Genomic DNA, 26,480 nt, shown 5'->3' with positions numbered 1-26,480 from the left:
GAGTATTCTATTTTTTTTTTGAAGTTGATGTTTACTTTGTGATTGAAATTCATATTAGGTCGAAGCTGTTATCCAAGATGCAGAAGCCAGTGGCAGCATTTCCAATATTGATGCTCAGAGAACACAAGTTGGACACAGGTTGCTTGAAATCTTTGTAACCTACTATTTATCGCAGAGAGGAATTTTATTTTGTGTAACTCATAACTTGTTTGGTCAAACCATTGGGATATATGCCTGCATACTCATAGAACATGGTCCCTAGGTATCAGACATGAATTTTGGTTTTCTTCCGCAATATGTGATGGAGAAAAGAAGCAATTAATCGTGGCCGATATTACTTTGTGCTTCAGTAAAACAGTTACTATTTTGTGTACTATTTGGAACTTATTTCTTTGAATTGCTGTATTCTTGGAGTCACTGCCTTTAATTTTCTTGCTCTATAATCAGTTCTTGCACGAGTCTCCGTTTTATTTGGAACATCTGTTTTTTGAATTGCTAGTTCATCCGGTCACTGATTCACAGTCGCAGGTTGGTGCGGTCCAGATCCCTCCTGCCTTGAAGATTTTCTCCGTCACGAAAGGAAAAAACTCTTGAACAATTGGTAAATGAGCAGTGGCTTTGTTCCACAACAGAAGGAAAAATCGATCTTTGAGTAAGATCTTTTCTCGATCTGCGAAGCTGGTTCCGGAGTAATGAGTTTGCCACATGTGAAGTTTGTAATGAAGTTTCTGTTAGAGTAGGTGCCCAGCAAGCCAACTTGTGACTCGGGCTTTTATTGACTCTGATGTAAAACAATCTTTATTTTAATAATATTTTACGATTTTATTCGATTATGGCATTGTACTTTATATGTATACCCATGCAAATTGCATAGATAAAGTCTTTGAATATACAATAGGTACCATGAAGTTTGCGTCGCAACGTAAGATCATAAAACTCATTAGGAAGTGTATCGAATATTTTAAACAGGTTTCTAGTCGAATCAGCTGCCTAAAACAAGGATAAAGGTCGCTCGAGCTTGAGACTAGCATCTGTGATGTAAACGCCATGTTTCATTGACAAGGGCATGGAGATGTCCATTCACACAGATGGGTGATCATATGATGATGCACTGAACAACCCTCCCTCGGACTCTCCAAGTGGTTCTCACTTATCGAGTGGAATAGTCCATAGTTATGGCTGTACACCATTAGTCCTTTGACCTGGGACAATGTAGGAGCTATACGTACTAGCATGCACTTTGATCCGTTTACCGACTCCATCAAGGGTCATCAGGTGGCGAGGTTAGGTGTAGTTTCGAAATACGTATGAGAAAATGCATTGTGGTCAAGGATTCACCCTCACCTACAGGTGAAGATATCTTATGTGATCTGATGAGTTAATAGTGCAAGGAGTCTCTGACCAGAGCAAGAAATGTGCTTTAGGAAAATGTGTTTTCCTAGTTGCACATACCATGTCACTATTAGTACTCAAAGATAAATCGCATCATTATCGAATTCGTATGCAACTCTCGATATACCAATGATTGCAGATTCAATCGGGATATATATGTTGAAGGGACCGTACTATACGCTAACCATGACTAAAGATTCTTGCAGGCACTATCAGTGATACCTAGGGGATCATGGGCGATGCTACTAGACGCTCTTACCATTATCCGATGGGTGCAATCAGAAATGAGTTCTGAAATTCTTGATCAAGGTGTTGATGAAAAAAATGGGGCTAACTAGGATAAGCCCGAATAAAAATAAATGTTATTTTGAATCACATAGATATGTGAACCCACAGCTAGCTGTATCCCTGAACCATTGAGGGTCACACAAGTATCAGATTCTATGTTCCCGTTGAGATAGTCAAATTTCAAAGAGTTGGAATTTGGCGACTATAGTTTGATGGAGATCAAACAAGAAGCTTATAAAGGAGTTTATGAGCTGATTCTATGGGATAGAAGACATGGAAGTTAGCATGATTGCTAAATAAGGAAGAAGAGTGGAACTGCCTGTTTTGTGAAGGAGTTCGCTAAAACTGACAGCTGTCTAATATGGTAAGTGAAAATTTTGATGTTCGAAATTTTCATTTTTCATTATATGAACAAGATTTGTATCTTTAGTACATCGGCGTTCTCGGATCGTCGATAGAGGTTATAATGAGTTCGGAATCATTTATTTAGTGAATTTAGAATTTAGTGATTAAATTATTGTACTAGTAGTAGTGACTACTAACATGTACAAATTTTTATACATATTCTAGGGGAGTTTAGACTTAAATTAGCATATGAGTTAATTATATAAGTTAAATAATGGTTATTTAATTTAATTAATAAATATATATACATTTTATATTGTGATATAAAATATATGTATATATGGTATTAATATATCATGTATTATCAAAAGTTGATAAAATATATTATATATTAATAATAAGGGAATTTAAATGTAATGAAATATACTTAAAAAAAGGAGCAAATTAGATTTGCTTTATTATGGATTAAGAATCCATAATATTGATTAAGAATCAATGGATTGTCTTACCTTGCAAACCACCACAAATCCTCGCCAATTTCTCCTTAAAAGTCACGGCCAAAGTGGAAAAGAAATCAAGTATCAAACATGATTATGGAGATAATTATCTTACTTAATTATTGATTGAGAATCAATTATATTGGCTAATGATTGATTAAGAATCAATTAACCAAAATCCATGGTCATGAATGCTTGGCACTCACGGCCACTTCACAAATTGTTTGTGAAAGTTTCGGCGACTTCCCTTCTCCCACCGTGCCACTTCATCTCCGGATTTTGGAAATTCGGAGGCTACAGTCTCAACGCATAAATTGTTTGGATTCTATACTGCAAACCAAATCAGGAAAATAGCTTCTGATAGTGGACCTAATTAGGCGATCAAATTTGAAAAGCCGTTCGTAGAGATTTACAATAAGGGCTATCTCCGCTCATACCGGAATAGTTTGGTGTCCAGCGTTTAGAAGGCAAAGGTATAATTCTTAGAACACCTTATGAATGTTTCTAAACACACGACGCCCAAGAACAAAAAATTTTAAACTTTCGCTGCGTCTTGCTGCGAGAACACGATGCACCAACAGTGGTATCAGAGCCGTTTTTTTTCCTCAATCGTGTGTTTTAAATTAAATTGTGCTGACTTTATTATTTCTAACCGCGTAAAATTTTTTAAGAAAAACGTCCCTCAAAATTATCTTTCAAAAACCAGATTTAAAAAAAATATTTGGTGGTCTGCCCAGAACTGTTCCGGGCAGACGTGCACGCGTCGCGCCCTCACGACGGGCGCGCAGCGCCGGCACATCAGGTGCGCACGGCCTACGCGCGTGGCCTGCGCACAGCCCCCCAGCCAGCGCTCGATCGGATCAGGCAGCGGGCGGCGCGAGCAGGTGTCCGAGAACGTCTCGAGCACCGCGCTGGGTTGTGGGCTTGAATTGTTCGGCCCAAGTGGCGAATTTAATTATTTGAAATTAAATAAAAGTGTTTATTTAATTTGATAATTATGGCGGTTAGTGATAATTTACGAGATATAAGAGTTATTGATAATATGCGATATTATCGGATTTATATAATATATGATATTATATGTTAAAAGGATGATCGAGAGTCATGACCAATGTGTTAGGTGTATGTTTGGATATTTTACGTGTTTTAATTTTGATTATTTGATAATTAAAAGTGGACCTGATTTATGGTCTGTTCTCACCCTTTACATTTGTATCCCAATATGACATGGATATTTAATGTAAATATTACAATTAGTGGGAGATCAAGATTTGAAGACTGTGGGCTCGATCCTCGGAAAGAGTTTGAAGATCGAAGACATGTAAAATATTGGAAGCTTATGTAATATTGCATTTGAATCCCTGTATTTACCTAGGTTATGGACATGGATTCGTATGTGGCTCGTACGGATCAATTAGCTCTCGGTTATCGATCATCCTTTATTATTTATGATGTATGTGATATATTATAAATAATCAGTATGTGCGTTATTATTAATATAATAACAAGATGTGCATGAATTCGGCAATCATACAAACAATCATGGCACGAGTTTTAAAATTAATTCTGAGACAAATTTTTAAAATTTAAATCCCTCATTTTGGATGAGTTCCAAAATTTAAATCAAGCCCATCAAAAGGATAATTAAAAGAAAGTTTAATAATTCATTGCCTTCCATCAACCATGGTTGCATGCTGAACGCTACCCGCGGTCAGTGTATAGCTCATATTATTGGGGAGGCCTGGACGCCGGAAAGCTGTGACTTCCACTGACATATTTGATGTGAACTACGTGGAACTCCCATGACTTCGGCTCATATTATTGGGGGATCTCATGGCGACCGTTCACTAAGGTTCAACATTGATGAGTCGGGCTCGACACGTGAAGAGAAAGGAGATTGGTAAGCTCGTAATATTTTGTACTTTTGTTGTCATATCTCTCATTTTTACCACTTTCAAAGTGCTTAATTGACACATTTTTGTGTGATTTTATTGTAGGAGGAAGTTTTCTGCTTTTGCGATAAATTTAAGCTAAAAAAGATGATTTTATATCACAATTAAAGTTGGCAATATGATCTTAGTGGAAGATTTGAAGCAGAAAAATTCAGAAGTAGTTTTTTGACAAGGCATGATCACGTCTTGTTACTACTTTTCGGCTGCCTAGTGAGAAATAAGAAATTTTTATATCAAGAAATAAATAAAAGATAGAGTTTTTTTTCATAAAAAACTCTATATTCTTAGTAGATATTCTGGTGTATTCATTGTTCAGTTCTCATACATACACACACACACCACCAATCAAATACAGTCTTGCACAAAGATAATAAACTTGTGTATGTGGTCTTTGACACATAGACATTAAACAAGTGTTGGCTGGAAGGTGCTGCCTTCAGTCTAGACTAGGAGTTCAGTTAGGCAGTGGGTAAGTCCTAAGCTGTGTAGGACTTATACAAGGTGTTGAATAAATCTAAGTCTTCTAGTGTATCCTACCCGTGGAGGTAGAAGGGGTGACGTAGGAGCAGTTGAAGTCTCCGAACATCCATAAACATATCATGTGTCTTTTAACTGTGTAACTGCTTGTTTTGTTCTTAACTGATTTGATCAGTTCAGCTGATATCAGTTCAGTTCTGTCCATAACTGAACTGATATAAGCTCTAACTGATTTTCCCGTAAATTCAGTTCTTCAGTTGCAATGTATATAAAACATATCAGTTTTTCTTAACGAAGGATTATTTCAAATGTTTTCCGCTTGGTTTAATACCAAACTTGATCTAATTCATTGGTGTATACATTCTAAGAACATGAGCTATTGCAGCTCATTGATTTATTGTGTTGAAAGCATCCCTAAGGTGCCGAGCACACGTTCCATCAATTGGTATCAGAGCTAGTTGTTTTAAGAAAGACATTTGAAAATTGATATCTTAAAATGTATTTTAAGATGATATTTAAAATGGTTTTGAAAACCCTTTTAAAAATTTTATATATCATGTGTTTATTAGAGAAGAGTGGATTGGCTCTGCAAGTAACATCGTAGCCACTTCACTCGACTCAGTAATTTTGTTGTTTAAGCAGCTTGAAGGGTTTTGAGTTCAACTGACAGCAGAACAACCAAACTGATCGGTGGACAAGACGTCAGTTGCCAACCTACCAGTTCAACTGATCAGCAGATGAAGCCCAACTGATAGCTGAAATGTTGGATGATTAGGAGCTTAATCATCAGCAGTATGCCGCCACTTAACTGCCATATCAGATAAAAAGATATGATCAATGCGGTTCAGCAATAAGTTGAGTCCAGTTTGCATCAGCTAGACCAGTTAATCAGCATAGAAGTCAAGTTCAAAGCAGCTAGTTGTTCATCTGGCAAAGAAATTAAAGACTTAGCAGTATATCAAGCATTCAAGGCGACCAGTAGTTGGTACATTTAGTACTACTATATGTAAACTGATTGATAACTGATGTTTAAAATTCAGCTAAGTGTAATAGCATTTTTCTCTTATATAACTGATGCGCTTAATTATAATACAAGAGAAGTTTACTTGATTAAATAAACATCGTGTTATCCAGTTAGTTTAAATATAACTGAACTGATATTTCAAGTTTTTGTGTAACCTTAACTGCTTGAATGATAATTGTTGCTGAAAATATTTTAAAATCGCGTGACTGATTATATTTTTAAGGGGGAGTTTTTAATTCAGTTCTTGACGGGGAGTTTTCTTTTCTCTCGAACTGAAAAATGTTTTTAACTCATTTTTAAATTCAGTTTGTGAGGGGGAGCTTTTCTTTTTAAAACTGATTTTAAATATGTTATCCCTCAAACTGAATTTCTTTTATCTTTTTGAAGTTTTTTTTTAATCACTTTAACTGTTCAAGTTTTGTGAGCATCAAAACGGAGGAGATTGTTGGAAATTTTCAAGTTCGCAATCTTTGCTTTATTTTGATGTTAACAAAACTTGTTATTTTGTTTCTAATAATCTATCTTAGTGCGCAGATAGCTGAAACTGAAATGATCGGTTTACGATCCATAACTGAAGCTATCGGAGATGCTAACTGAAAGAACAACTGATCGAATGAACTGAATCAGTTCAACTGATGCATCGCAACCAGCTCAACTGAATGTCCAGCTTATAGGTAGTTCAGCAGAAGATCTTCAGAAGTCCGGCCAGCTGATGAAGAGTTCAACTGATGAAAAGCCCAGCTGACCAGGTAAACTGAATCAGTGAAATCAGTTCAGCTGACGAGTGAACTAATTTCACTAGATCAGTTCAAAGACCAGTAGCTGATCAGTTTGAAGAATCAGTTCAGAACATCAGTTAGGAGCAATCAGTTGCAGATAACGACAAGCTCACTTAATGGATTACAGCTGTGCGTAAAGGTACAAAAGCAATTATACTATCACAGCACAATCATGAACGTTGCATCAGAAGCTTAAAGCCAAAAGTTCTGGAATGGATTCCAAGGAACAAATTCAAAATGAAACGGATACAATAAGTGAGTCTCACTGTATGATCAAGCTTCGCGCCTATAAATAGAAGATCAGTGAAGACTCATCAACAACGACACATACACAGTGTGACTGAAAGAGAGAACACAACAAGAAGAAGGGCACACATATTGTATATCTGCTTACTAGAAGCAATCTGCCCAGAGGGAACACTTCAAGTTATATCAGCTTATATTAGAAGCTTATTTTCCCTCAGTGTGTGAGAACACCTTTCTGGTGTATTCATTGTTCAGTTCTGACACACACCACCACTCAAATATAGTCTTTCACAAAGACAATAAAGTTGTGTATGTAGTCTTTGACACATAGACGATAAACAAGTGTTGGCTGGAAGGTTCTGCCTTCAATCTAGACTAGGAGTTCAGTTAGGCAGTGGGTAAGTTCTAAGCTGTGTAGGATTTGTACAATGTGTTGTATAAATCTAAGTCTTCTAGTATATTCTACCCGTGGAGGTAGAAGGGGTGACGTAGGAGCAGTTGAATTCACCTAACATCCATAAACATATTCTGTGTCTTTTAACTGTTTAACTGCTTGTTTTATTCTTAACTGATTTGATTAGTTCAGCTGATATCAGTTCAGTTCTGTCCATAACTGAACTGATATAAGCTCTAACTGATTTTCCCGTAAATTCAGTTCTTCAGTTGCACAGTATATAAAACATATCAGTTTTTCTTAACGAAGGATTATTTCAAGTGTTTTTCGCTTGGTTTAATACAAAACTTGATCTAATTCATCGATGTATACATTCTTAGAACACGAGCTATTGCAGGTCATTGATTTATTTTGTTGAAAGCACCCCTAAGGTGCCGAACACACGTTCCATCACAAGTCTAGTGAATCTAAAGACTCAACATGTATAAACTGGAGATAGCAAGTACTACATAATAAAACAACATGCATCTTTAAAGTAGGGCTTACATATTTGAAACTTGAACGTAATACCATAAACATACTTGAAACTTGAACGTAGTAGCATAAATGTAGACGTGCCATCATCATAAAAATTTTCTTAAACATACTTGCATCATACATACTTGAGCATACATAAATTATTTTGCGTAGAGATATGTTTCAAAGCAAGTGACTCATACATAAATGCACCTGATCAGACTAAACCACAGTACTAGGTGAAAAGAGATCGATTTTAGGTGTTCAAATGCGCAACGGAAGGTTAAATTTTCGAAAATCATATTTTCAAGGGCAAAAATTCGAACACCTCTACTAAGATGTGTAGCAAATACAAAACACAATATGTCATACATATGGCGTTTAGATAATTACCTATCAATCACAAGGATTAATGTTTGGCTCCAACTAAAGTGTAAACACCTTAGCTCTTCAAAGGATGACCCAATCTACAAGCTTCCTTGCTTCAAATTAAGCCCACCACCAACTAGGAAGATCCTCTCATATTTTGCACTAGAAAAATATGAGGATTTTTCAAGGAGAAGTGAGTCTTTTTCTCAACCAAAATGAAGAGAAAATTGGAGAGAAAATGTGTGTGTATTTTTGGCCAAGTGGTTTGTGGGAGGTGAGAAGATTGTTTTCTTGGTGAGTGAAAAAGTAGAGACCACTTTTTGCATGCCATGCAATTTTTTAATGAAAAAGTATTCCCCAACTCTTCACCTCCCAAGCATGCAAAACCTATTAGGGCTTGTATCAATTATAATGCCCATGGACTTTATTTAAATGTCTTAAACACATTTGAGATCATTTAACATTTACTTGATTTTACTCAAACCCACTAGTTTAATAATTATTTCTAATTGGGCTCTACAAGGCCCAATGTAATTTAATTAATCCAACACTTGAATTAATTTAATTATTTGGACTTTACTAGGTCCACTAGTGTTTAATTAATTCAACACTTTGAATTAATTTAATTTAGTCCATAATAATGTTTATGAAAATCACAATTTTCAAATACATTACTTGTTTGGCCAACTTTTAATTTAGGAACACTTCCTCAAATTAAAAGTTACATTCTCTCATTGAAGTCATACTTCTATTTTTCCTTACGCCTATAAACTCCTTTATAAGCCGTTCAACACATTGAACTATTTTGCTTCTCAACGGGATCTAGAAAGCTAGTACTTGTGTGGCCCTCAATGGTTCACTGATACAACTAGCCGTGGGTTCACATCTCCATGTGATTCGGACTAAACATGTCCTTATACGAGCTTACCCCAATTTGGAATATAATAAGTTTTTAATTTGTTAACTTATGTGAGAAGATTTGTAAAACAACCAACTGAACGATCAGTTGTGAAACTGATCCGTTTCAGTTGAGAATTTACAAACAATTGTCTTCTCAGTTAACCTCTTAAAAACTAATATTCCCCCTTAATGGGTGAGCAAAATAATTAAAAATGACAATAAAAATAAATTTAAAATTTAAGGAATTTATTGTTTGCTGGAACGTGCACGGCCCTTCAGCTTCGATAACTCTCGGCTATAAATAGAAGTAACACAGTTAGTTTCAGTCATATTAGTGAAATATTTAAAATAAAAGAAATGGCTGGTGCGAGTAGTTCGAGTGCTTCGCAATTTTCTCTGGAGGCCAGGAAGGCTGAGATAGAAGATGCAGTCTTCTATGAGAATCTTCAGTACTGGGAGAAGCTACAAGAACTTGAGTTCTTGTATAACACTGGAGAGGCTACCACTCCTGAATGGGTGGCAGAGCTGAGGAAGTTGCGGGAGCACTTGCACATAGCTGAGTGGATTGACGTCTTTAAGAATGGTCATATTCATCAGCTGATGCTCCGGAAGGAATTGAAGATCCTGAGTCGCATAGCTTATTCACACAGCTTTGCCAAGACGTCCACTCCACCTTTATCCACTTAGTTGAAGATGTGGATAATTGATGTAGAGGAAAAATATTAGGCTGTAATGCGAGCTAATGTTTATGCTTGAATAAACTATTTATCTGAGTTAATTTTGTCTTTTTCTTTCCTGCAAATTGGCAGTTTCATTAGTTGTTGTAAATGAATTACTAACTGAACAAATGAACTGTTAAAAAACTAATATTAGTTGACTGTAAACTGAAATCAGTTAAGATTTAAAAACCAAACTGATATCAGTTGAAAAAATAAATCAACTGGTAATTAACAAACTGATATCAAATAAGCAACTGATAGATAAGAAGCCTGGGTAATTGAGCAAACGCTTTGTTGGCTTGAGACTCTTCAACTTCTTTGACATGAAATGTCACATGTCTATAAAAAGGACGATAGAGATAAAATGTGATATCATAACAGTTCAATATGTCGGATTCAAGTAATTCTGATGCATGCAGCAGTACGCATATTCAAGTTGCCGAACAATTAAGTCCTTATTTGGAAGGGTTGAAGAACACGACGGAGGAATATGTCTTGACGAAAGTGATGTCAACATGGTTCAAAATTCATGATTTGCAGAGGATAATTAATAGTGGTGTTGCTCCTTCTCGTGCTCAAGCAGCAACAGCAAGAAAATACATTGATCGTTTTGAAGTCAGGCATGTTACAGACCTGGTTGATGACAATGTTCTGTTACATGCAATGTTATGGAAGGAATGGCAAGTAATTGAGAAGATTTTTACAACTGAATCATTTTCTAGAATCCGAATTTATGAGTTGAATAATTGGATTACAGAATGGCAAGATTCAGTTGGTTCTAAGTTATCTTCTGTAATGTGGAATCGATTTTATTCTTAATAAAGTATCATTTCCAATTTGTTGTTGTGTTCTTATTTTCTGCAAATAGCATCAACAACAATTTTAAGACAAGTCAATTAAACCAAGAATATTGCGAAAGTAAAAAAACTTAGTCTCGGGTAATGGTTTGGTGAAGATGTCAGCTGCTTGTTGCTCAGTTGATATATACTCCAGTCGAATGTCCTTCTTCAAAGCATGATCTCTAATGAAGTGGTGTCTGACATCTATATGCTTTGTCCTTGAGTAAAGAACTGGATTATAGGTAATGGCAATTGTGCTCGTATTGTCACAAAATATGGGCGATTCATTTGTAATTACTCCATAATCTCTCAGTTGTTGCTGGATCCAGATCAGTTGTGCACAACAACTACCAGCAGCTAGATATTCTGCTTCAGTTGTTGAGGTAGCTAGAGATGTCTGCTTCTTGCTGAACCAAAAGATCAGTCTGTCACCTAGAAATTGACAAGATCCACTTGTACTTTTGCGATCAAGCTTACATCTTGCATAATCTGCATCTGAATATCCAACTAAATTGAAAGTGGAGTCTTTAGAATACCATAACCCAACATTTTGTGTACCCTTAAGATATTTCAAAATTCTTTTAGCAGCTGAGAAATGTGATTGCTTAGGATTTGCTTGAAATCTAGCACACATACAGACAGCAAATACAATATCAGGACGACTGGTAGTTAGGTACAACAATGAACCTATTAAACCTCGATATAATGTCGCTACAACTGATATTCCCCCTTGATCAGTCCAATTTTACTGATGAGCACGTGGGAGTATTTGCAGCTGAACATGATTCCATGCCAAATTTCTTCAGCAGCTCCTTTGTATACTTAGTTTGACTGATGAATATACCAGTCTCCAGTTGCTTCACTTGCAGTCCAAGAAAGAATGTTAGTTCATCCATCATGCTCATTTCAAACTTATCCAGCATTAGCTTAGGAAACTTTTCGCATAATTTGGGGTTAGTTGACCCAAATATGATATCATCAACATAAATTTGAACTAATAAAATGTGATCATTCTTAGCAAATTTGAACAAGGTCTTATCAACTGATCCAACAGAAAAATCCTGATCAGTTATAAATTTCGAAAGAGTTTCGTACCAAGCTCTGGGAGCTTGTTTAAGGCCATATAAGGCTTTGTTCAAATGATATACATGATTAGGAAAGTTGTGATTTACAAAACCTGAGGGTTGTTCAACATATACTTCCTCTTGTAGTTGACCGTTCAGAAATGCACTCTTTACATCCATCTGATATACCTTGAAGTTCTTGTGTGATGCATAAGCAAGAAAGATTCTTATTGCCTCCAGTCTTGCAACTGGTACATATACTTCCTCTTCGTCAACTGGTATTTAAGTGTTATCATTATGCTCTATCAACTGATCATCAGCAACGACTTTATGTACATCTGATTGGTCCAGTACTTCTGGTTCAGGTGTTTGAAATCTGTTTTGATTGCTGTGACTTTCATTTTTGCTATCATCTTCCAAACTGATATCTGTAAATCGATCAGCTAGCTCAACTTGATCAGTTGGCTTATCAGTTAGTTCAATTTCATCGAAATCAACATGAGCTGATTCTTCAACATTTAGGGTTTTCTTGTTGAAGACTCTATAGGCTATACTAACTGATGAGTATCTAAGAAATATTCCCTCTGAAGATTTAGCATCAAATGCTTTTAAATAATTTTTACCATTATCAAGGATAAAACATCTGCAGCCGAATATTTTGAAATAAGTAATTATACTTTTTCTTCCATGCCAGATCTCATATGGTGTTTTCATATGATTTTTATTAATCATTGATCTGTTCTGAGTATAACACGCAGTGTTTACTGCCTCTGCCCAAAACCTTTGAGAAATGCCAGAATCAGCATGCATTGTTCTAGCAGCTTCTTTAAGGGTCCGATTTCTTCTCTCAGCTACACCATTTTGCTGAGGAGTTCTTGCTGCTGAGAGCTCATGCTTAATTCCAGCATTTTCTAGAAAATTTGAAAGAGTTTGATTGATGAATTCAGTTCCTCGATCAGATCTGATTCGATCAATTCCAACTGATTTTTCATTTAAAATTCTTTTGAAGAGCTTTATCAGTTGTGAAGCAGTATGGTCCTTAGATTTGAGAAAAATAACCCAAGTAAATCTTGAAAAGTCATCTACGACCACTAAGGTGTATTTCATTCCCCCTAAGCTCATGACTGGTATAGGACCAAAAAGATCCATGTGCAACAGTTCTAAGCATCGGGATGAAGATTTACAACACTTGTTTTTAAAAGAGGATCGTACTTGTTTACCATACTGACATGCTGAGCAAAGTTTTTCTTTTGAAAAATCTATTTTGGGCAAACCATTTACAAGTTCATGTTTACTCAGATAGGCAATGGTTTAAAGTTTAAATGATTTAGTCTCTTATGCCACAACCAGTTTTTAGATGACTTGGAAGCAATAAAACAAACTGGTGCATAAGTTTGATCATTCCAACTGACTTTATATGTGTTTCCACAACGTTTGCCAGTTAATATGATTTTATCAGTTGAAGTTTTGACTGAACATGAATTTTTGTCAAATTGTACTGAGAATCCACTGTCGCATAACTGACTGATACTAATCGAGTTATACTTCAGGTTTTCTACTAATAGAAAATCTATAAAATAAAGTTACCATGGATAAGCTTACCCTTACCCACAGTTCTACCTTTGGAATTGTCCTCAAAACTGATGTTTGGACCACTGTATTTGGTCAGTTGAGATAGCACACTTGCATCTCCTGTCATGTGTCGCGAACATCCACTGTCCAAATATCATATTGAGTTCTTGTTTGTACTTGTTATCTGCAATCACACACATAATAAAACTTGGTACCCATACTTATTTGGGTCCTGAGCTGATTAGTCCCTTAGGAACCCACACTTGGATTAGTCTGACAGACTTTCCAGTAGTTGTATTCCAAATTGTTTTTCTCGGCTTCTGTGTGCATGGTGTATAGTGTACAGATGATACATTATGTATTTTAGGTTTATTCAACTGATTGTTTAGTCTGTATCTCTTCTGAACTGGCTTGCAGTTATAGTAATTGAAGTAGCTATTTGAATAGTTTTTGTGAAACCTCTTTGATGACTGACTTTGTGAATCAGTTGAGGATTTTTTACTATAACCAATCTCATATCTTCTAGCCTTGTTCATATTTACAGTAGGTTGCTCAATCTGCTTACTAGGCTCAATTTGTTCTTGTACTACTGCTGATTTAACAAAGTGAATATATTTCCCTTTGTCTAATTTTAGCTTTGGTTGAGTGTCATTTGGACACATTTCTCCTTGAGTGTTGAATCCTAAACCAGTTTTATCAGAAACTGATTTTTGTGAATTCTGCATTTCATTTAGTTCAGTAGATGACTTGTTCCAAGATTGAATGAGCTCAGTCTATTTTGAGTTTTCAAGAATCAACTTTTGGATTAATAACTGATCTTTGTTTCTTTCTGCTTTTAACTCAGCAATTTCCCTTTTTAGACTCAACCCGTCAACTGATTCATCAGTTTTGGTTTTATTGCCTGTGGGATCAGTTTGCTTTGCTTTGTTTTTTTCAAATAATGATGCAAGCTTTTGATATTCATTTACCATATCATGTAGTGTTAGAATGAGTTCTTCTCGTGTAAAGTCAGTTGAGCTGAAATCAAATATCTGTTGACTAAATGATTCTTCTTCTGCATCATTAGCCATCAGGCACTTGTCTTCCTCATCATCACTCAAGCTGCATGAGCTTTCTGGTTCTGTCTCTTCACTGTCAGTTTCTGCCCATTTAGATTTGCTTTCTTCGGCTACGAGTACCTCATGTTTCTTTCTGAAGGACTTTTTATCATCCTTGGATTTTCTTTTTTTCTCATATGATTTCTTTCTTCTATCAGTTAAGCCTTGACTGTCCTTCTTAGGTTTAGGACAGTCAGCAATGAAGTGACCTGATTTGCCACAATTGTAACAAGAATTTGTTTCATCTTTGGAGTTGTTTCTTTGGTATGACTTCTGAAAGTTTCCTTGATTCTTTCTCATTAACCTTCCAAACTTTTTGATGAATAGTGACATAGCATCATTGCTTAACTGATCAGCAGATTTCTCAACTGAACTAGTTGGTTCTGTTCTGACAGCAGCTAGAGTAGTTGTGGCTGCTGGTGTGGATGGTTCTCCTTCTCTGGTTTGCAGTTCGAACTCATAAGCTTTAAGATCAGCAAATAGATCATGAAGTTCAATCTGGTTCAGGTCTTTGGATTCTCTTATTGCCATAGTTTTGACATCCCATTCTTTGGGAAGACCTCTCATTACCTTCAGTGCAACTTCTTTGTTTGTATACACTTTTCCAAGTGCATTTAACTCATTGATGATACTACTTACTCTTCCATCATACTCGTGCATTGATTCTCCTGCTTTCATTTTGATATTATCAAACTTCTGAACTGCAACTGAAAGTTTATTTTCCTTGGTTTGATCATTTCCTTCACAAAGCTGGATCAGCTTTTCCCAAATTTCTTTGGCTGTCTTACACATCTTTATTTTGCTGAAAGTTATTTTGTCCAGCGTGTTGTACAGAATGTCTTTAGCCACATTATCAAGATTGGCTTTTCTTTTATCTTCAGTTGTCCATTCTTCTCTGGGCTTTTCTATTCTTTGTGGTGCCCCTTCTGTTATGGCAACTGCTGTATTAGTTTTAAGAATCTTCATGGGTCCGTCAGTTATGACATACCACATGTCATCATCTTGTGCAGCTAAATGAGCCTGCATTCTGATTTTCCAATCATCAAATTCTTCTCTGGAGAACATAGAGATTTTGTTGAATGAAGTCATTCTAGCGAGTTTATAGATCAAAAGTATTCAAGAATAAGATTCAACTGCTCTGATACCACTTGATAGGATCGATTAATGTATCAAGAGTGTTTAGAAGAGGGGGTTGAATAAACACTCACAATTAAAATGAATCTTTTTGAATTTTGAATTCAGTTTGGTGACAAACTTATTCTCGGAATCTTGTTGGTCAATGACAATCAGTTAAACTAAGAGTAGTTGCGGAAAATAACTGACTGAAAGATAGAATACAAAACTGAAATAAAGTGCGCAAGGATTGTTTCTGGATGTTCGGATATTTCAATCACTCCTACGTCACCTCTTCTATCTCAAGGATAGGATTTCCACTAAAAGACTTTGATCGAATACAAGACTTGTACTGGCCCACTTCAGTTTGGACTTAACACTGCCAAAACTGAAACTCTTAGCATACAACAGCTTTTATCAGTTCGTGACTGATCTTAGCACAACTGATATTTTCTTGAATGAATTGCAAAGTGCTAACACGCTCAAAGTGTAGCTTTAGATGCTACTGATATATCTGATATACGTGAGCTGTGAATTGTGATTTTAGCAGCGTAACAGCAAGCTTCAATAATGCGTTGATGGTTCTAGTTCTCATCTGCTTTGTTCACTTATTTATATACTTCTTTTTCAACGGTAACTTGAGATAAATTTGAATCTTTGTATCCGTTGATTTTTTACTTGCTTATTACTTGGATATTGTTTCCTTCATTTATTGTGATGCGGCGTCTTAACTGCTTTCGCCGAAATGTGTTGTTCTAAGCTGTATTGATTTAAGTGCGGCGTTGCAATCTTCTATGTCTCTTTATCGATTGATCGTTCTTTCCCGAGACATGTTCAGTTGAAGGAAGCATACGGCTGAATATATCAACTGATCGGTTTTCAACTGATCAGTCAGCTGTCTTTGAGAATTCAATTAAGTTCAACTGATCAGTTTCCAACTGATCAGTTGGTTTTCTTCGAAAGTTCAGTTCAGCTGGGTTCGGTTGCCTTAGATAATATGCGCGATACTCTTCAGTTAGGCAAGCTGTATAGATCGAATATTTGATCAGTTAGTTCCAATAAATAATCAGTTTTTCAAACATCCGAAATTAAGTTTCCAACAATATCCTTATTCAATTTAGCAATTTTAAACATATAAAGCATATATCCTCAAAAAGCTAGTAAACATGTGACGTAAACATATTATTTAGGTAATCATGCAGGTAACATCATAATAAATCATATAAAGCATGTAAACTTACAGATTGAGGCTTGACGACTGATCTTTCTGGCGCTGATGGTGGCACAATCCTTTGCAGAACCATTACTCTGATACCAACTGAAACGTCTACTACTCGTTTTGTTTAAAAAGTACTAGAAATTTTTTTTATTTTATAAGACCTTACCTCATTTGGCCGAACACATGCATAAAATAATTAAAGTATTTTTGACACCATTTTTAAAATAAAACAACCAACTAATATTTGAAGAAAATCAAAGGAAATAGTTTAAACATAAAACCAAACTTAAAAAGTAGTAATTTGAAAAGTATAGCCCATACTAACACCTCTCAAAAATCTCTCAAAACATAAATAAAAAGTTGTAAAATATTTAACGTAAATCAAAAATATAAATCATAAGTGCGGAAAAATAGAAGCGCTGGTCCTCGGGTCATGTGCACTGTCAGTTCAGCAAAGTCAACCATCAAGACCTCCAACATTATTATTATCCAACTCATCTGCATCAATCACACCTAGAGAATCTAAAGATTTAACACACCATAATCTTGATAACAACATAATGCATATACAGATCACATACAACAGTGAAAAATACTTGTACTTAAGATCGTGTGTTGTGCCTTTGAAGGAATTTCAAGCACAATATTCTCCAATGAGTTGCAATAGCTAATGTTCTAAGAATGTTAACACCGATTAATTAAATCAAGTTTTGTTTAAAACCAAGCGGAAGAAACTCGAAGTAATCCTTCGTGAAGAAGACTGTTATATTAGAAAATATTTTAACTTATATAAACCAAATAACTGAAAAGCAGGGGATCAGTTGTCGCATATATAAGTTCAGTTATGGTAAGAACTGAACTGACGGATGCTCTAACTGATCAAATCAGTTTGAAAACAACAACTAATCAGTTAAATGCACAATATACGTTTATGGATGTTCGGAGACTTTAACTGCTTCTACGTGAACCCTTCTACCACCTCGGGTAGGATCCACTAGAAGACTTTGATTTATACAACTACCTGTACAAACCCACCCAGCTTAGGTCTTATACACTGCCTAACTGAACTCCTAGTCTAGACTGAAGGCAACACCTTCCAGCCAACACTTCTTTAACGTCTATGTGAGAAAGACTACGTACACGAGTTTAACGTCTTTGTGCAAGACTGTGTTTTAGGTGGTGGTGAGAGTTTGTGTATGAGAACTGAACAAATGTGTTCTTACACACTGAGTGAATAAAGCTTCTAAAATAAGCTGATAACACGTTGAAGTGTTCCCTCAAATCTGGGCTGATTGCTTCTTAAAAGCTGATAAGCATTAAGCATGCCCTTTTTTTTACCACACTCTCTCTGGTTATGTCTCTATTATTTCCGTCTCCACTGATTTTCTATTTATATAGGCGGGAAAATGATCGTACATTGAGACTGAATTATTGTATCTATTGCATCTTGAATTTGCTCATTGGACTTTGTGTCTCGACTTTACGACTGCCCTTCTGGAACTTTTGTCTTCAATGCTCTGATGCAACGTCCATTATTGTCCTTTGATTGGACAATTACTTTGTACCTTTGTGTATAGTTGGAATCCACTGAATGAGTTTGTCTTCATCTACAATTGAGATATTCTTAACTGACGCTCCGAACTAGTCAGCTGAACTAATATTCTGTTGGGCTAATGAAATCAGTTGACTCATCAATTGAACTGATTTCACTCTCGTTCAGCCGAACTGATCAGCTGGGATTCTTCATCAGTTGAACACTCCTCCGGCGTCAATTGAGCAGTCCAGCTGATTGTCCAGTTGATAGGTGGTTCAGCAGGAGAACCTCAGAAGTCTGGCCAGTCGAAAGAGTGTTCAACTGATGAAGAAACTCAGCTGATCAATTCAACTGAATGAGAGTGAAATCAGTTCAACTGACGAGTCCATTGATTTCACCAGCCCAACTGAATATCAATTCAGCTGACCAGTCCAAAGCATCAGTCAAAATCTTTCAATTGTAGATGAAGACAAACTCTTTCAGTGGATTCCAGTTATGCGTAAAGGTACAAAGCCTTTGTCCAGTCAAAGCACAATAATGGATGTTGCATAGGAGAATTAAAGACAAAACGTTTCAGAATAGCGGTCGAAAAGTCGAGACACAAAGTCCAAAAACGAATTCAAGATGCAATGGATACAATAAATGAGTCTCACTGTACGATCAGTTTTTCCCTCCTATATAAAGAGAAGATCAGTGAGGACTCGACAATGCAACAACACAACAACAACGCAAATAAGAGAGAAAAGAAAGGGCACGCACATTGCAAATCAGCTTTCAGAAGCAATCAGCCTAGAGAGACACTTCAACGTGTTATCATCTTAGTATAGAAGCATATATACCTCAGTGTGTGATAACATCCTTGTTCAGTTCTCACACACAAACACTCTCAATCACCCATATATCGTCTTGCACAAAGACGTTAAACTTGTGTATGTAGTCTTTGACACATAGATGTTAAAGAAGTTTTGGCTGAAAGGTGCTGCTTTCAGTCGTAGTTAGGAGTTCATTTTAGGTAGTAGTGTAAGTCCTAGCTGAGTGAGTTGTACAAAATGTTGTATAAATCAAAGTCTTCTAGTGGATCCTACCCTTGGAGGTAGAAGGGGTGACGTAGGAGCAGTTGAAATCTTCGAACATCCATAAACATATCTTGTGTATTTAACTGATTAACTATTTTTTTCAAATTGTTTTTATCAGTTTGAGAATCCGTCAGTTCAGTTGTCACCATAACTGAATTGTAGAATGCAAAAACTAAACTAATCTTTCTCAGTTATTCAGTTTACACAAGTTAAAATGTTTTCTAATAATAGTCTTCTTTATGAAGGATTACTTCGAGTTTCTTCTACTTGGTTTTAAACCAAACTCGATTTAATTCATCGGTGTTAATATTCTTAGAACACGAGCTATTGCAGCTCATTGAAGAATATAGTGTTCGAAATGCCTTCGAAGGCACTAGCACACTCAATCTTACAATTGGTATCAGAGCGGGTTGTTCTAAGAAGAACATTTGAAGAAAACTGTGTTTTAAAATTTGTTACTTTAAAATAGTGTTAAAAGCTATTTAAAAGTATTTCATACAATTTTCAAAACTATTTGAAAATATTTATATGTCTCTTTTTAGCAAAGAGTTGAGAGGATTGGCTCTGCAACTAACGTTGTAGCCACTTCACTAGACTCTTAACTTTGGGGTTTTAATCAGCCTGCAGCAAGGTGAGAATCATCTGCAAAGATGCACAGCTAAACTGCTCGAACAAGATTTCAGTTGCAAGCCTATCAGGTCAATTGTTCTTCAGACGAAACTCATCCATGTTGGGATGTTGGTCAATTTAATCACAAGCTGAACTCTACGTGAGCCTAGTCAGAGTCTGCTCGACCAGTTGAGTAAGCACAGAGGTCAAGTTCAAAACAATTTAACTCGTTTCTCTAGCAAATTGTAATCACAACCGATGCAGCACTTCAAGCAATCAAGTAACCAGTTGATAGTATATCCAGCTCTGTCACATAAACCAACTGATATCTAATGTTGTTTAAATTATGTTACTGTTGTAGCAATTTTTCCTTTTCAACGGATGTATGTACTCAGATGTAAATACAAGGAAATTTATTTAATAAACATTATGTTTGTTCAGCTGTGTTTCGTTGTGACTGAATGAATATTTCCAGATCTCTTGTCTACACTGCTTGAATAATTATCACCTCTGAATGAATGACTAGATAAATATCTTTCAAATACGGGTTTTCGATTCAGTCTCTGAGGGAGTTTTTCTTTTACCCTCAAACTTAAAATCGTTTTTCAATCAGTTTTAAAATTCAGTTGTTGAGAAAAATTCTTTTTCGTCAACTGAAAAATGTTTTCTCAATACATTTAAGGGTTTATCAATTCAATTTTGGAGAGGGAGTTTTTCTTATCCTCTATCTCTAAATGGTTTTCAAAACTTTTTAAATTCAGTTCTTGAAGGGGAGCTTTTAACGATGTTTGAATGTATTAACCCCCGAACTGAATATATTGTGCTTAACTGCTCAAGTTTTGTGATCATCAAAAAGGGAGAGTTTGTTGGAACTTTTCAAGTTCGCAATCTTGATTTTGATGTTAACAAAACTTGTTAATTTGTGTTACTAATAATCTACTTTAGTGTGCAGAAGCTAGAATCAGTCACGAGTTGTTTACGTCGCAAACTGAAAACATAACTGATCGCACAAACTGAATCAGTCTAACTGTTAAGTCAATTGAGCTGTCCAGCTGATTGTCTAGTTGATAGGTGGTTCAGCAGGAGAACCTCATAAGCCTGGCCAGCCGAAGGAATGTTCAACTGATGAAGAAATCCAGCTGATCAATTCAACTGAATGAGAGTGAAATCAGTTCAACTGACGAGTCGATTGATTTCACCAGCCCAACTGAAGATCAGTTCAGCTGACCAATCCGAAGCATCAGTCAGAATCTTTCAATTGTAGATGAAGACAAACTCTTTCAGTGGATTCTAGCTATGCATGAAGGTACAAAGCCTTTGTCCAGTCAAAGGATAATAATGGACGTTGCATCAGAGCATTAAAGACAAAACGTTTCAGAATGACGGTCAAAAAGTCGAGACACAAAGTCCAAAAAACGAATTTAAGATGCAATGGATACAATAAATGAGTCACACTGTACGATCAGTTTTTCCCGCCTATATAAAGAGAAGATCAGTGAGGACTCGACAATACAACAACACAACAACAACAACAGAACAACAACGCAAATAAAAGAGAAAAGAAAGGGCACGCACATTGCAAATCAGCTTTCAGAAGCAATCAGCCCAGAGGGACACTTCAACGTGTTATTAGCTTAGTATAGAATCCTATATCGCTTAGTGTGTGAGAACATCCTTGTTTAGTTCTCATACACAGACACTCTCAACCACTCATATACCGTCTTGCATAAAGACGTTAAACTTGTGTATGTAGTCTTTGACACATAGATGTTAAATAAGTGTAGGCTGGAAGGTGCTGCCTTCAGTCGTAGCTAGGAGTTCAGTTTAGGCAGTATTCTAAGTCCTATCTGAGTGGATTGTACAAAGTGTTGTATAAATCAAAGTCTTCTAATAGATCCTACCTGTGGAGGTAGAAAGGGTGACGTAGGAGCAGTTGAAGTCTCCGAATATCCATAAACATATCTTGTGTATTTAACTTACTAACTGCTGTTTTCAAATTGTTTTGATCATTTTGAGTATCCTTCAGTTCAGTTGTCACCATAACTGAATTGGAGAATGCAAAAATTAATCTAGTCTTTATCAGTTATTCAGTTTACATAAGTTAAAATGTTTTCTAATAACAGTATTCTTCACGAAGGATTACTTCAAATTTTTTCCGCTTGGTTTTAAACCAAACTCGATTTAATTCATCGGTGTTAATATTCTTAGAACACGAGCTATTGCAGCTCATTGGAGAATATAGTGTTCGAAATGCCTTCTGAGGTACTAGCACACTCGATCCTTCACAATCCACATATATCGATACCACATTGAGGAGATTCTCTATCGAAGAGTCCAATAGAGGATATCTCCTAATGTCTCATGGTGTGAATCTATCCAACTCTATGTGCCCTAAGACTGATGAAAAGATAGAAACCATGAGCCGCATTCCATTTGCGTCTGCTATAGGCAGTATTATGTATGGTATGATATCTACTCGACCTTATATTGTCTATGCACTGAGTTTTGCAAGACGATATCAGTCGAATCCCGGTTCATTGCATTGGAAAGCAGAGAAGGACATTCTTAAGTACTTGAGAAGAACTAAGAATTAGTTATTTGTATACGGGAGTGGAGAACTAAAATAGGAAGGCTACACTGATTCTAGCTTCCAATAAGATGTGGATGATTCGAAATCGACATCTGGATTTGTTTTCAAGCTCAATGGTGGTGCTGTCTCTTGGAAGAGTTCCAAGTAGGACACCACAGCGGATTCAACCACTGAGGCCGAATACATAGATGCATCGGCTGCAGCAAAAGAGAGTATTTGGATGAGGAATTTTGTCCAAGAGTTGGGTATCATTCCTCAAACAATTGATCCAGTCCCGATATACTGTGACAACTCCGGTGCCGTTGTGCAAGAGAAAGAACCGAGGTCTCATCAGTGATCCAAACATATACTGAGGAAGTTCCACATAATCCGAGAGATTGTGGGAAGAGGAGACATTTCGATAGAGAGAGTAGCCTCCGCAGATAACGTTGTTGATCCACTGACGAAGCCCCTGCTAGGACCATTGTTTGAGAAGCATCATGAAGCAATGGATCCAAGATCTATGGGTAGTTGGCTATAGGGCAAGTGGGAGATTGTTAGAGTAGGTGCCCAGCAAACCAACTTGTGGCTCGGGTTTTTATTGACTCTGATGTAAAACAATCTTAATTTTAATAATATTTTAAGATTTTATTCAATTATGGCATTGTACTTTATCTGTATACCCATGCAAGCTGCATAGATAAAGTCCTTAAATATACAATAGGTACCATGAGGTCTGCGTTGCAACGTAAGATCATGAAACTAATTAGGAAGTGTATCGTATATTTTAAACATGTTTCTAGTCGAATCAGCTGCCTAAAACAAGGATAAAGGTCGCTCGAGCTCGAGACTAGCATCTGTGATGTAAACGCCATGTTTCATTGGCAAGGGCATGGATATGTCCATTCACACAGATGGGTGATCATATGATGATGCACTGAACAACCCTCCCTCGGACTATCCAAGTGGTTCTCACTTATCGAGTGGAATAGTCCATAGTTATGGTTGTACACCATTAGTCCTTTGACCCGGGACAATGTAGGGGCTATACGTACTAGAATGCACTTTGATTCGTTTACCGACTCCATCGAGAGTCATCAGGTGGCAAGGTTGGGTGTAGTTTCGAAATACGCATGAGCAAATGCATTGTGGTCGGGGATTCACCATTCGCCTACGGGTGAAGATACCATATGTGATCTGATGAGTTAATAGTGCAATGAGTCTCTGGCCAGAGCAAGAAATATGCTTTAGGGAAATGTGTTTTCCTAGTTGCACATACCATGTCACTATTAGTACTCAAAGATAAATCACATCGTTATCAAATTCATATGCAACTCTCGATATATCAATGGTTGCATATTCGATCGGGATATATGTGTTGAAAGGACCGTATTGTACGCTAACCCTGACTAAAGGTTCTTGCATGCACTATCAATGATACCTAGAGGATCATGGGGCGATGCTACTAGACGCTTTTACCATGATCCGATGGGTGCGATCAGAAATGAGTTCTGACATTCTTGATCAAGGTGTTGATGAAAAGAATGAGGCTAACTAGGGTAAGCTCGAATAAGAAGAAATGTTATTCTGAATCACATGGAAATGTAAACTCACGACTAGTTGTATCTCTGAACTATTGAGGGTTACACAAGTATCGGATTCTGTGTTCCCGTTGAGATAGTCAAATTTCAAGGAGTTGGAATTTGGTGACTATAGTTTGATGGAAATCAAACAGGAAGCTTATAAAGGAGTTTATGAGCTGATTCCATGAGATGGAAGACATGGAAGTTAGCATGATTGCTAAATAAGGAAGGAGAGTGGAACTGCCTGTTTTGTGAAGGAGATCGCTAAAACTGGCAGCTACCTAATATGGTAAGTGAAAATTTTGATGTTCGAAATTTTCATTTTTCATTTTATGAACAAGATTTGTATCCTTAGTACATCGACGTTCTCGGATCGTCGATAGAGATTATAATGAGTTCGGAATCATTTATTTAGTGATTTGAGAATTTACTGATTAAATGATTGTACTAGTAGTAGTGACTATTAACATGTACGAATTTCCATACATATTCTAGAGGAGTCTAGAATTAAATAAACATATGAGTTAATTATATAAATTAAATAATTATTATTTAATTATTTAATTTAATTAATAAATATATATACTTTTTATATGGTGATATAAAATAAATGTATATATGGTATTAATATATCATGTATTATCAAAATTTGATAAATATATTATATATTAATAATATGAGAATTTAAATGAAATGAAATATCTTTAAAAAAAGGAGCAAATTAGATTTGCTTAATTTTAGATTAAGAATCCATAATATTGATTAAGAATCAATCGATTTTCTTACCTTGAAAACCACCACAAATCCTCTCCAATTTCTCCTTCAAAGTCACGGCCAAAGTGGAAAAGAAATCAAGTATCAAACATGATTATGAAGATAATTAGCTTACTTAATTATTGAATGAGAATCAATGATATTGGCTAATGATTGATTAAGAATCAATTAAGCAAAATCTATAGTCATGAATGCTTGGAACTCACGGCCACTTCACAAATTGTTTGTGAAAGTTTCGGCCACTTCCCTTGTCCCACCCAGTGTTGCTTCGTCTCCAGATTTTGGAAATTCGGAGGCTTCAATCTCAACGCATAATTCGTTTGGATTTTCTAGTGCAAACAAAACAAGAAAGATAGCTTTTGATCGTGGACCTAATTAAGCGATCAAATTTGAAGAGCCGTTCGTAGTGATTTACAATAAGGGCTATCTCCGCTCATACCGGAATAGTTTGGTGTCCAGCGTTTAAAACGCAAAGGTATAATTCTTAGAACACCCTATGAATGTTTCTAAACACACGACGCCCAAGAACAAAAATTTTTAAAGTTCTGCTGCGTCTTGGGTGCGAGAATACGATGCACCAACAGCTGCGGTTAAGGTGTGTATCATGCTGAACTTTATTATCGTTTGATATGTGTCTTCATGCTGCTATTGGCAAGGCTTTGAACCATTAAAACCACAAAATTAACTCCTCATGCTAAACTTCCGCAATAGTAGCAGTCCAGCTGATTTATTTTCTGTATTTACCTTGATCAAACTAGGAGTTGCCTATTACACTATCCACAAGAGGTCTTAACTCAATATTTGAACCCACTTTTATTAATTATTTTTACATAATTATTGTATGATTTTTATGATTTATATTCCCATTAGCCTGTGCGTTAGGCTTCTCAGATTCATTCTTTTGATAAGATACATGATGCTACAGCAGAAAACTATCTGTGTCATTAATTTTTTAGTAGACTGAACTTTGCCTGAATGAAAGTTGTAATGTTCGACTACATCAGTACTGCCTGCAAAAGAAATTCACAACAAAGGGTACTATTTCACCTCTGTCATGGTGCCTTGAAATTCACCTTTTCACACGAGGGTGTGGATTTATATCATTTTCTATGAAATGCAGATGGAAAAAGTATGCCCCAGTTGTGGTACAAAATGTCCTGGCTTTATCTTCAAACCAGAATCTGTAGAAGAAGACGTTCTTCCTCATGTTCCCTCTCAGAAAACACAGCATTATCTTCTATGAGAAAGAGGCGAAAGATCCCACCTATAAGCTAGTGCTGATGTCACAGGCTCCAATTCTGCTTAAACCCTCTCAGGTCTTCCTGACACAAGAGGATGACTCAAAGGTCTACCTGACTAAGTGCCAGTTAACATCTACACATTCAGCCTATTTTGTGGTTCATGCCAACGTTTTGTGAAGAAGCGATTTGAAATTAGCCTTGATTGAAATTTGGGAGCTTAGTTTGAAAGGTTTTAGCAACCTTTCGCCGTAGATAACTGTGAATTTTATTTAGGCAAATAGCACAGCACATA

The 26,480-nt window shown here is 36.3% G+C and overlaps 1 long non-coding RNA gene across 3 annotated transcripts; it reads left to right on the top strand.

The window, feature by feature from the left end:
- On the top strand, window positions 1-26,480 carry LOC140956876 (uncharacterized). Of its 3 annotated transcripts, XR_012171552.1 has the most exons (4): window positions 1-127; window positions 523-736; window positions 25,543-25,982; window positions 26,068-26,480. It is a non-coding gene; the product is annotated as an uncharacterized lncRNA (long non-coding RNA). The 3 variants fall into 3 exon arrangements; XR_012171551.1 differs by having other exon boundaries at window positions 1-736; window positions 25,907-25,982; XR_012171550.1 differs by having other exon boundaries at window positions 1-736.

This window comes from Primulina huaijiensis, chromosome 14 (genome assembly GCF_012295235.1).
Source record: "Primulina huaijiensis isolate GDHJ02 chromosome 14, ASM1229523v2, whole genome shotgun sequence".
Classification (NCBI taxonomy): Eukaryota; Viridiplantae; Streptophyta; class Magnoliopsida; order Lamiales; family Gesneriaceae; genus Primulina; species Primulina huaijiensis.
The sequence above is the reverse complement of the archived record's forward strand: the minus strand, read 5'-3'. Positions and strand labels throughout refer to the sequence as shown.